The 13264-nt window shown below is 43.8% G+C and overlaps 1 protein-coding gene across 1 annotated transcript in view; it reads left to right on the forward strand.

Annotated features, from left to right (window-relative positions):
• The first annotated feature begins 886 nt into the window (after window positions 1-886).
• The window catches only part of LOC103286027 (NADPH--cytochrome P450 reductase), a 61387-nt gene continuing 49009 nt past the window's right edge, over window positions 887-13264 (forward strand). Inside the window, exon 1 of the mRNA XM_028145306.2 lies at window positions 887-954. The gene's annotated coding sequence lies outside the window, so the exon portion shown is untranslated. The remainder of the gene's footprint in view (window positions 955-13264) is intronic.

A 13264-nucleotide genomic window follows, 5' to 3' on the forward strand; every position in this document is an offset into this window, starting at 1 on the left:
TAAGTAGTTTATGTGTGCCATGAGATGAATGGGAAAGGTTGAAAATCGCTGCTGTAATCAGATCGCCGCCTTGCTTTTTCCCACCTTCATGCACTCTTCCTTACATTCCCTCCTTAATTCTAAATACATAAAAGAAGTTCCAAACTGTTGTTTTTCTTAGGTTTTTTTTTGTTTTTTTTTTCCAGTCTGATGAGATCTTGCTTCCAGGATATTCTGTTTGGCTCAAATAAATGAGGTTTGGACAGTCTTACATGGACCCCTATAACGTAAGCCGTCCCAAGGAGCCCTCCCACGTCAGAGGGTACCTGGACACCTATAATTTAGGAACCGCAGTAGAGGGTAGAGTGGGGAGTCTTACCCGGGACCAAGACAGCCAGGCTTTTCCAACCCGAGGCGCCAACCTCTGGTCCCTCCAGACCTTGCCCCTGCCTGGTGACTTCCCGCCCCCGACCCAAGCAGGCCAGCATTCCAATTCTGAGGTCGGGCAGGAGGGACCCGGACCCCCTGTGCACGTAGCCTGGGTCAGGAAACAGGGCCGCGGGGCAGAAAAAGCGGCGAACACCTTCCAAGCGCGACCTACAGCAGGCTGGACACCGCGGTGCACAGCCCTGGCCCCGTGGTGACCCACGAGAGGGTGGGCAGCGGCCCAGGGCACGCAACGAGGGGGACAGGAGAAGCGGTCCGCTCGGGAGTCCGGCCCACCGCAGAACCACGTGCCAGCTCTCGTGCCCGGATGCCCGGCCCGAACGCGGAGGGGGCGTGGCCCGGCGGCCCGTACCAAGAACACGGATCCGCAGGGGGAAAACCTGGCCCGGGAGCGCGCGGCCCTGTGGGGCGGGGCGGGGCCACCGAGGGCCACGCCCCCACCCCCGCGTTAGGAGCGGGCGGTGGTAGCACCTCAGTGGTGCGGGCCTGGTCCGGCTCAGATTCGGGAGTGCTGCGGGATAGCCAGAGGTGAGTGCGGGAAATCCAGGGGTCCTGGTCGGTAAAATACAGGCGCCTGGGCTCGGGGTGCCGTAGCTCCGCCGCCCGATGCCTTGTGGTCGCCGCGACCGCCCGGGCTGGCTCGGAAAGCGCGGCTCCCACCTCGGCTCATCCCGGGTGGACCTTCCCCTCGAACTGACCCCCCTGCGGCGGCTCGAGGGTCATCTTTTCCACAACCGAGGATGCCAGCCCAGCCCCTCGGGTCTCGGCGTCAGAGGGCGCCGGTTCCAGGGCCCGCGCTAACCCTCGGGCTAAGCCACTTCTCCTCTCCAAGCCTCAGTTTCCCCGTCGGTACGATGGCTCTCCAGGCGGCAGTTTTGGGGGTAACTCACGTAGGAGGCGCCCTGTGAGTGCGAATGGGACCCGAATCCGACCCAGCAGCATCAGGTGGGCTCAGTCTAGGGAGCAGGGCAGCCTGGCCTCTCCTGGGAATCATTTCGCGTGTGGTCGAGGCCCAGGCATCCCTGGGGAGTAGTGCCTGTCGCAGGTAGGTGCCTTGGCAGCCGCTGCGACAGATATTTGCCGGGCTCTGCTGGGCAGCCTTGACACCCTTACTTAGCTCTTGGGAGCTATTGGGTAAGAGGTCAAGGTCTCCTGGGCGACGGGAACTTGACCTTGCATTTTGCTTTTTATTTCTTAAGACTGGTCACCATTGTGTAAGTTGGTGACCAGTACTGAGGAGATTGGGGCCGTTTAAATGGACGTGACTGCCTCCTCTGTTGGACCTCCAAAGTGCAGCCTTCCCTCTGAGCTTGGCCAAGCTAGAGAGTAGTGCTGGCACCAAGGAAGACAAGGCTGGAGTGGATGGTCCTGGGTCTGAATCTTGGCACCTTGGCAAGGACGCTTAACTTCTTGAGCCTCTGTTTCCTTCTCAGTAGCACAGACAGTGATACGTACAGCCCACCCTGCTGCCACCACAGGTTTGAGGTTCTGTGGATCCAAAGAGGGTCTTGGAGGGAGGGTGACACTGAGAACTTAAATTCCTTTAAGCTGAACAATTAACTAACCTTCTGGGATTCATTGTCCTCACTGTGCAGTCCTATAATTCCTGTTGTTTGGGGAGAAGCCATTGATTCATTAACTGCGCACAAGTTCCGCCTACACAAATCCCCTTTGAATGGTTGTGGGGTTGGCTTGATCAGGGAAACAGTCCAAAAGTCTCAGTAAAGGAGAAAATGCAGAAGGAATCACCGTCTTGTCTTTGTGTCCCTCTAAGGCAGTGGTTCTCAACCTTTCTAATGCCGTGACCCTTTAATACAGTTCCTCATGTTGTGGTGACCCCCAACCATAAAATTGTTTTTGTTGCTACTTCATAACTGTAATTTTGCTACTGTTAAGAATTGTAATGTAAGTATCTGTGTTTTCCGACGGTCTTAGGCGACCCTCCTAGCGGTTCTCAACTTGTAGAGCCTAAGACCATCGGAAAACAGATATTTACATTACGATCATTAACAGTAGCAAAATTACAGTTATGAAGTAACAACGAAAATGATTTTATGGTTGGGGGTCACCACAACATGAGGAACTGTATTAAAGGGTCGCGGCATTAGAAAGGTTGAGAACCACTGCTCTAAGGAGTTCTTATTTTCCTTCTGAGAGAGTGGTCAGTTCTTGAGCTTCTCATACTTCTCATACTCCTGATGTAGAAAGCTGTTTCATTGGGCACATAGCTTAACCATTATCTCAAGAGTCCAAAAAACAGATCTGCATTTCAGAGAATGGAGTATTTCCAGTTGTGTTGTGGTGTTGAAAACTTCAGAGTGGTCTTAATTCTAAAATTCTTCATGTCTAGCACGTTAAAAAAAAAAAAAGGCAGGTAGGTTTTAGATAAAAGGAACCTCAGGGTTATACTTCAGCACCTGGAGATAGCAGCATTGACTGCAGCCAACAGGAATCAGGCAGGTAACTACCCCTGGGTGGTACCCTATATAATAAAAGGCTAATATGCAAATCGAACGGCAGAATGACTGGTCGCTATGATGCTCACTGACCACCAGGGGGCAGACGCTCAGCGCAGGAGCTGCCCCCTGATGGTTGGTGCACTCCCACAGGGAGGTGTGCCATTCTGCCAGAAGCTGGGCTCATGGCTGGCGAGCGCAGCGGCAGTGGCGGGAACCTCTTCCGCCTCTGTGGCAGTGCTATGGATGTCCGACTGAGGACTTAGGCCCGCTCCCCGCAGGGAGTGGACCTAAGCCATCAGTGGGACATCTGGGCTGAGGGACACCCCCCCCCCTCCTCCAAGTGCACGAATTTTGTGCACCGGGCTTCTAGTGAGTTTATAATCAGCCACAGATGTCAGTTGCCTGAGAAACCTGAAGTTTTAGGACCTGCCAATGACTGGCTTGATCCTCTTTGAAATCAGGACCTGAGTAAGTCCGAGTGTACTTGGGAAATAGACTTTGAAATCAAACTTCTTGACCAACCCTGAACATTTACTTGCTAAACGCATGGAACATTTTAAGTTAATAAGAATTTAGCTCTTAAGCAACTTCTTATTTTTTCCCTGATGGAAGCTTTTGTATAGTTGTAAGACCTTTAATAGTTCCAGAGAGCCCAGTTGTCCCTGCAATATCTCTGCTTCTTGTGATTTAGGAAGGAGCAGAGCACTGGATTGGGAGTCAGGGAACCTGAGTTCCAGCTGTGGCCCTAGCACTGTTTCTTTTGGCAAACCCATGGACCTCAGTTTAGTGCTTTGGGATTTAATTTGTATGTCTGATACTTTTGAAAGTTACAACCAGAAAACAGTAAAATGGAGAAATGACTTTTCATATAACTATTTTTCTGTTTACAAAAATATTAAGTCCTCATTATTTTAAAAACTATTACAGAAATATGCACTATAGTGAACACCCCACGTAGCCTTTCACTAAGACCAAAAAAAAAAAAAAAATCACTGCTAATGGTGTAGTATATATTCTCCAGATATTTTTCTTCGCATATAAAAAACATTTATTATCTGTTTTTAACTTAAAACAACAGAACCTTTTTACTATTTTAATTTTAAACAAAAACTTAGATATAACTAGTCATACTGTTCTGAGGCTTGCTTTTTATTACTTAACATGAGATCTTTCTATATCACTATGTAGAGAACCAACTCATTCTTTTTTAAAGCCTCATTCTTTTTTCTCTTTTTTTATTTAAAAATCTTTATTGATTTCAGAGCGGGGTGAGGGAGAGAGAGAAACATCAATGATGAGAGAGAATCATCAATTGGCTTTCTCCTGCATGCCCCTTACTGGGGATCCAGCCCACAACGCATGACCTCCTGGTTCATAGGTCGATGCTCAACCACTGAGCTACACCTACCAGGGTAAAGCCTCATTCTTTTAAAAATGACAGAATATTCTAGTAAGCAGTATTATTGAAAAAAAATTTATGTGGTTTGTAGCTTTTTGCTATTATGAATTCTCGATGAGTGTCTTGTTCTTTATCTTGTGCAATTGGGCAAATATTTTTGTATAATGAATTCTTAGAAGTGGAGGAGCTGGAACAATGTGAGCTTTTAAGTGTGTTCAGTTAATAATTATTGACTATGTACCAGGCAGTTTTTGAAATGTCATGGGTATAACAGTGACCAAAACAGACAAGTCCCCTATAGATCTGATTGTCTTGTGTGTGTGTGTGTGTGTGTGTGTGTGTGTGTGTGTGTGGGAGAGGGAGGGTGGGGGCGGGGGAGACAAATAACACACATGGTTTTTCAAATGGTGATAAATAATTTGGGATTTAACTTTTTATTATATGTGAGATTCATTTAAAAATTAAAATCAGCCCAGCTGGCATGGCTCAGTGGTTGAGCGTTGACCTATGAACCAGGAGGTCACAGTTCAATTCTCTGTCAGGGCACATGCCCAGGTTGTGGGCTTGATATGCAGTGTGGGGAGTGCAGGAGGCAGCCGATCAATGATTCTCTCTCATCATTGATGTTTCTGCCTCTCTCCCTCTCTCTTCCTCTCTGAAATCAATAAAAATATTTTAATAATAATAACAATAAAAGTATATTAAAAAAACAAAATCAGAAGAAATTAAATGGAGAAATTACTTTTTATAAAAATGTATTTTTTTCTGTTTACAAAAAATCTTAAGTGCTCATTATAAAAAAGACTGTCATAAAAATATGCAATATAGACAGTGAATGTCCTTCATAGCTTTACACTGAGACTTTTTCCCCCCCCATGGAGAAAAATAATGCAAAAGAGACAGAAAGAGAGAAAGAGAAGAGTGTAGAATGGTGTGACTTTAAATGTCAGTAGATATTGTCAAATTCCCCTCCAAAAATGATACCTTGTTATGTTCCCACCAACAGAGACTCATCATTTAAAAATTCATAATTCTAAGGCCAGTTGCAAATAAAAGAGAAGCTTTATTTCAGAAAAATTTGTGCCAGACTGTACGAAATTTATATCATGTATGCCCACTGTGTGTGCACATACAGACATACACATGTATATACTTTAAGTTCTTCTGATGACTCCAAAAGCTGGTGTTTCCTTGCCCACTTCATAGCTGGGAAGGGATCTCGGCAATGAAATCATTTGCTCAAGGCTGTGAGGGTGAAGCTGAGGCCTCATCCAGGGCCATCTTTTTCCAGGGTCCTCACTCCTCTTTTTGTGCTATATCTCATTTTCTGACTAAGAGGATTGGTTTTTTGTTTGTTTGCTTTGATGGAAGGAGAATCTCCTAATACATATAAGTAATTAATAACATGATTATTCGTCCTCACTTGCAATACCGCAAAGCACAATAAGCATGTCTTTCTTGTATGTTTCACTGTACATTTAATTATAGTGTAAGAAACTTAAATGAATATCTGATAGATGATGGCAGTTCTTTATTATTCTTATTATATAGGCTGCAGAACAAAATTCATTTTTCTGGACAGTTCTGTTATCTGGCATTTGACAGAAACTTAGACTTATTGGGTAGGTAGGGAGAAGCTCCTGGGTCAGTCAGCTTAGCAGTTTACACAGGGAGTGGCCCACACCAGGCCTTAACTTTCTTCATCAATGAAGTGGGTGAAAGAAGGACTATTTTCCCTTCTTCCCTGGAACAGCTCAAGAGATGTTTATACATATTTCTGCAGTAATGCTCCCTTGGCAGTGTTTCTGTCCTGTGGAATGACACTTATAAAACACATATTTGGTCTTCTGGGTCTAAGCTTCTATGTTTAGGGCCTGGTTTAGGCACTTGTGAACTCTGCCGGGAAGGGGAACAAACATAAAGTAAACAATTATGGCAGAGCCTTCAGTTCATTCTCGAGATAAATGCATATGAAGTGCTTATCCTTGGTGCTGAGGAGCACTCAGGATGAATTGTCCTTATGTGGGGGGAGTCTTGCAAGGCCCAATAGAAGAGGTGACATTTGAGTTGGGTCTTGGAGGGTAGGTAGGGAACCCACCAAGGCACACCCGCTCTGGGGCATGTAAGGTGTAGTTTGTATGAGGGTTGGAGTGATTAGGGCTTACCTGAAGGTGGCTGTGAACAGGGAAGGTAGCTGGGATGGGAAGGTCTTTAAATAGGCCATTGATGTGACTGGCACAGAGTGTTTTCCTGTATTGAATATTCAGACTTTCTTCTTGCCCAATATCTTTCTCTCTGAGTGACTTCATCATTTGGGAATCTAACTCTGCCTGAATCTGTATCATACCATTTTAGAGCTCCACATCCTAAAAGGTTTTTTTCTTCTCCACCCCCTCCCCACATGAGGTGGTTACATTAATTGTATAACTGTTGGTGTGTGTGTGTGTGTGTGTGTGTGTGTGTGTGTGTGTGTGTGTGTGTGTGAGAGAGTGAGAGAGAGAGAGAGAGAGAGAGAGAGAGAGAGAAGGTGGCAGAGGATTCCCATGGGCAAACCATGGCTCTTTGAATTTTTAAAAATATGTTTTTATTGATTTTAGAGAGAGAGGAAGAGGGTGGGGAGAGAGAAACATTGATGTGAGTAACATCCTTCGGCTGCTTCCTGCATGCCCCCTACCTACACTGATCTTATCATCCCTCCTTTGATCAAGCCAGCAACCCAGGCATGTGCACTGATCAGGAATTGAACTGGCGACCTTTTGGTGCATGGGATGATGCTCAACCAACTGAGCCACACCGGCCAGGGCAAACTATGGCTCTTTGAAGATTAGTGGCTCCTGTTGGTTGGGTCTATTGGAGCCAGGTTCATCAGCCTCTGTTATGCCTGATGCTGGTTGGTGTGGCAGCTTGGTTAATGCTTGGGTATGTTTTGAACAAAGCACCTGGTAGACCTTCTGAGTGGCTTATGGAGAAAACTGCTGATGTGGGGGGCTTATTTATTTTACTTGTAAAGATGACTATGTTGGGGAGAAATATAAGAATTATCTTGTAATTGTGGTGCTGGATGGTGAGGCATTCTAATATCCTTTGCACAGTGTCTGTGCACAGCTTAGAGAATGTACAGATGCTCCCAGAAATTAATCAGTTTCAAGACTAGAATATAATGTTGGGTCAGACTGTGGTGCCATCAGCTGTGGACTGTTTCTCAGAGAATTGGATTCTTTAGGAGACATCCTGTGGTAGAAAAATAGAATGGAAGTAGTTGGTTTTTGTCTACCTGTTTGTAATAACAGGAGGAAATGGATTCTGTGGCGTGTGCCCTCTGATGTGGGACTTATATAATTTACTTCCAGGTGACATTTATTATTTATGTTTAGTCATTTTTTAATCTCCCTGTAGCTTTATCTTTAGTGCCTTTTCTTGTGGTCCTGCCCACCCCACCCGGTTTGCCAAGCTCAGCCTTCCACATTCCCTCTTCCTTTGGTGCTTATGTAAGAGCACCATGATCTTGCAGTACTTCGATCCTCACAAGCACACATCATCATTGCGTTGAGTAGGCTGGATCTGTACAAAGGTTTGAGGACGGTAGGAACACATGAACTCGTGCTCACCTTCTCTGAACCCAGATTGGCTCATTTTGTATCTTAGGTCATTTAGGGTCAGTTTCTAACACTGCAAAGAGGGATGATGGTTCTTGAATATACAGGAGAATATATTAGCCAATTGTGCTTGGCGAGGGGGGGAGGCGTTTAGGTGGGGACACATTCCAGGCATAGAGTCAGGGATTTGTAGTCTTGTAAGGAAGAGCATTTGTTGGTTTCAGAACCTTTGCAGTGTTATGTGGACCAGTTGGATGAAGTTCCTTATGTAATGTAACTTGCAAACTCTAAAAGGTCATTTAGCATGACAACAGAGATGAAAAAGCCCATGGCCCATGGCCTACCTGGAAACCCCACCAGCAAGATCTCATCCCAATTAGTGACCTCACCATCTTCCAGGTCTCTAAAGCTCTAAGGACAAATGACATCTGTCCCTTTTTCCTGTCTTCGTTCTGGATTTCCACCACCTTGCTGTCCTTTCATTGTTTTTGTCTTTGAATCTCTTTCCACTGCCATAGCCTTATTGTAGCCCCTTGTTATTTCCTGGTTGTGCTAGACCCATAAGTGGCCTTCTGAGTCTGTAATTCCTTCCCCACTCTGAAGACCTGCCCATGGTACCATTGCTAGATTGATCTCACAGCCCTATTTTTTTGTTTTTAATCCTCACCCAAGGATATTTTTTCCATTGATTTTTCTTTTCTTTCTTTCTTCCTTTTTTTTTTTTTTTCAGAGAGACTGGAAGGGAGGGAGGGAGGAAAGGAGAGAGGAGAGAGAGAAACATTGATGAGAGAAGGAGACACATTGCTTGGTTGCCTCCTGCATGTGCCCGGACCAGTTTTGTGCCCTTGACCAGGAATTGAACCTGTGACTCTTTGGTGTGCGTGCCGATGCTCTAACCACGTAGCAACACCAGCCAGAGCTCACAGCCCTGTTTTTATCACCCCTCCTTTGAATTTACAGTTGCCCTCACTGTCTTATTGTTTTGTGTTTTTCTTCCCTTTCCATCTACTTCCATAAAGGATATGGACGTAGCTTATAATAAAACGAGTCTAAATCTCCCTCTGCCTAATGGCAATATGCTTGGAGTAGACTGTGAATTCAGTGAGTACAGGGAACTTCTCATCATTTCCATGAGTATGAGCCAGTGCATGCAGCAATGCCAGGTGTAAAGGTAGTCATTCACTAAATACTAACTGGGTGAATGAAGGAATAAATGGATAAATGACTGATTATGCTTTTTCTCTCCCAAGTATACTGCTAAGCTTTCTTCTGCATATTAACTGTTAATATTGAGTCTTATCTGTATTTTTCAAGATTATTCTAAGATGCCACCTGAACTTTTTATAGGATTTTAGTTTTCCATATAGGTGTAAAATTGTAAATGTTTTAAGTTCTTCCAGCAATTGATAGTTTATTTAAAATTTAATTCAATAATCATTAAGAAGAGAAAGAACTTGAGTCCCCACCCCACAGTAGTCACGTCTATTTAGATATTTCTAGGTCAGCTACCTGGATGCCAAAAACATGAATAAACTTGTTTATTTTAAAAATTCTAATGAAATGAATAAAAGGGATCTAGTTTAACCTTTGAATGTATGTTATAAGTCAGGCCCTGTGTTGGATGTTTTATGTCCAATGTGATGATCATAACTGTGAAGATGGTCAACAAGGGGACTGAGGTTGAGTGATAAGTAATGTCATAAGTAAAGGGCCCCATTGTTTGTAGATGGCATATTTGGGGTTTGAAGCAAAGTCTGTTTACCTGTAAAGCCCATGTTCTTTCATGGCTCACCTGGCTTTTAAGTTTATTGAATGTCAAGGCCCACACTCTTTTCAGCAAAACCATTGAGAGAAGGACCCTGAGAGGCAGGTGACTGTACCAAAAATCAGTCAAGGGAAGCTATTGTGATTGAGCAGGCGTTTGCAGAGCACTTCATATGTACTAGGCCCTCTTTAAGATGCTGGGACTGTATATGTGTTTACAAGATCAACAGGATGATGATGGCTTAAGTGCAGGGGTGGAGGGAATATTCCAAAGAACAGTAGAGCATGACCCACAGTTAAGTAGCCCTTTCTGGGACCCATCTTGGGTAAGGGCAGAGAACTTTAGGCTCTAGTATAATAGTAAGGGCAGATATAGGGGATGGGAGCAAGAGAATAGACTCAGAGTGATGTATTTTATCATCAGGGGTAAAGCGGGAGAATCTGGGAAAGTGAATACAGAGAGACCCTTTGCCAGAGGTAGGAGACAGACAGTCCACAGTGGAGGTCCTGAGGTTTTAAAGCACATCTTATGAGTAGTGTCCTGCCGTTTTGCTATGAAAATTGAAAAGCCTGGCTTAGCTTCTTGCCCCTTAGTGGGTGGCTTTAAGCAGAACCAAGAGTTCTCAGAAGGAAGCACCGGTTCTGTTCAGATGCTCATGGCTAAAGAGCCAGCATGCTGTATCATTGTGTGTGGAGTGATAACTCTGGTTTGGGAGATTTTATTGATTCAGTAATTGGGTAAATATATGTATTGAACACCATGTTATACCAGGCTTCTTGATCACTAGGGGAACGGAAATACAGGATAGCTTCAGCCACACACCAGCTTCTACCATGCCTCTAGGGTGTATTTAATTTGGAGTAATATTATCACCTGATGGTACAACCAGGATGCCAACTGCAAAACGAATCCCAGGTCATTAAGGAAGCAACTTCTATCTGTAACTTTGCCTTGTTCTAAAAAGGTTTAGAAGGGCATGCAAGTGGATGACAGAGTGGTTCTATTGCCAGTTAGCCTGGTTTGAATCCGGCTTCTACCACATATCAATTCCTTGACTTTGGACACAGACTTTAACCTTTGAGATAATTGTGGTTCCTATACGTCAGAGGGCCTGTAAGGATGAAATGAAATAGTAGAATGTAATAGTTTAAGTGCCTAATCATATTAATTATTGGTACAATTAGTATTTATTTAGGAAAAAAATAGATGAGACAAATAGAAAATGATGGGGGTGGGGAGAATGGGACCTAGGGTTAAGGATACATAGTATAGAGGTTCTTCCATGATTTCCAGAGCAAAAAAAGGGAAGAAAAGCCCGGAATGGGAATGAGATTTCTTTTTGGGGTGATGAAACTATTCTGGGATTAGCAGTGATGGTTGCACAATGGGTGAATATACCATTAAATTATACACTTTAGAATGGTGACTTCTATGGTAAGTGAATTACATCTGTATTTTAAGAAGTCCAGTTTATAGGTCATGAATCCTTGAGCAGCTAGACTCCTAGTAGTTCTGCTGCTGGCTCCCCATCACGTTGAATAAGCTCTGCACACCTGTGGCAGACACACTTAACTGCTCACTGCATATTTCTGTGCTCCCCACATTTCTTATCCCTCTTGAGGTTAGCTTTGGCTAGTAACCTCTGAGAGGGAGTAATATGTGTCACTTCTGGCCTGAAGCATTTAAGACCTGGGTCTGATTCCTCCCATAGTCTTCTCCCCATCACAGAAAACCTAGAAGTTATATGCTGAGGAAGTCACAAGGAAAAAGCTGCTTGAACTACTTAGACCCTTTATGGAGGCCAAGTGCAGAGCAGTCACCTTGCCTACACTGGACATTGCATAAGTATGCATTAAGGCACTTGGGTATGGGTTGATGCTTAGAGGAGGACACCTTTTCCTAGTCTTGTGACCTCATTTCCCCTCACACAGGTGTGCTATTTGATGTGGTAGGCGTTTTTTCCAACAGGAAGCCATAGCAGATGCAGTGGCGCTGTGGTTCTTATAACTCAGCTGTGTCCCCACAGCCCGCTGCAGCCGGGTACACAGCTCTCCTCATAGCGTCTGTCAGAGGGAGCATTACACTGTCAGTGTCAGGAGCACCTTGAGTGACCTAGTGTACCTGTCCCAGGTGACAGCATGGTATAATGTCAGGCCAGCTTCAGAGGAGTTTATCTTCCTACTCACTAAGAGAACATGGTCAGGGCAATTTGAAACTGTCATTAGCCACTGGTTTATGCTGATGCACAGTCTTGTAGATGGGGTGTATTCATTGTGGATGCTTTTATAGACACTACAGTACAGTCCTCTATCACCATGGCATCTGTTTATTACTGACTGGTTATGTTGTTGTGAGTTTTTAATAACCCCGTTAAAATGGTTTGGAACAAGTACAGGCTACTGTTTACGCCACAGCAAACAGGTGAAGTTGGATTAAATGCCATAGTTTTTCCGTTCTGGCCAGTGGAAGATTGCAGAGATTGAGCTGATGTTGTCTAATGATGGTAGAAAAATGGGGACAGAGGGGCACTGGGGTTTAGCAAGAGTTCTGAGTTCTAAGCTGGGTGTGTGTGTGTGTGTGTGTGTGTGTGTGTGTGTGTGTGTGTGTGTGTGTTGTTAATCCTCACCCAATGATATTTTTTCCATTGCTTTTCAGAGAGACTGGAAAGGAGAAACAGGAAGGGGGAGAGAAACTAACATCCGTGTGACACATGATTGGGATTGGTTGCCTCAGAGGCTTTTGTGAGCACAGTGCTTTTTAGAGTTGCTCCCTTCTCTCCTGGTTAGCAATGGGTCTTATAGAGGGAGAGCTGCAGAGAAATGTTGAAAATGAATTGCTTTTTGGAAAATTATTTGACAGCAAATCAAGAGCCTTAAAAATACTTATTTCTGTTGATTCAGAAATATTTCTAAGATAAGCTCAGAAACTATTTTTAAGGAAATAGAGGTGCATGAAGATTTATCTTGAAAAAATATTCATCATGTTTATCACGGCATTATTTATTACATTGGAAAAAATGATTATATTTATAGACTGGAATAACATTTGAGAATTTACAATGTTTACAATTTAATAAATGAAAAAAGCAAAACAAAATTATATGTAGAATACTTGGGCTGGTGAACACACAATACAGTGTACAGAGATGATATATTATAGAATTATACACCTGAACCCTATTTAATTTTTTGAATCCTCACCCAAGGATATGTTTTCATTGGTATTAGAGAGAGAGGAAGGGAGAAGGAGAGAAACTTCAATGTGGGAGAGAAACATGGATTGGTTGCTTCCGGTATGCACCCTGACCAGGGATTGAACCTGCAACCTTGGTATGTGCTCTACCTGGGAATTGAACCCGTGACCTTTTGGTGTATGGAATGATGCTCCAGCTGAGTCACCACAGGGCAAAACCTATATAACTTTATTAACCGATGTCACCCCAATAAATTCAATTTTTAAAAATCTGGAAAATTGAAAATAAATTTTAAAAATTATATGTAGTATGCACTCAATAATGTTAAAAATATATTTTATAGTATACACGTAAAAAAACGAGTAGAACAAAAACAAATAGTAGGTGTTTGGATTGCATTTTCTTTAACTTTGTTTTTTTAATGTA

The sequence above is a fragment of the Eptesicus fuscus genome, chromosome 4 (assembly GCF_027574615.1).
Source record: "Eptesicus fuscus isolate TK198812 chromosome 4, DD_ASM_mEF_20220401, whole genome shotgun sequence".
Lineage (NCBI taxonomy): Eukaryota > Metazoa > Chordata > Mammalia > Chiroptera > Vespertilionidae > Eptesicus > Eptesicus fuscus.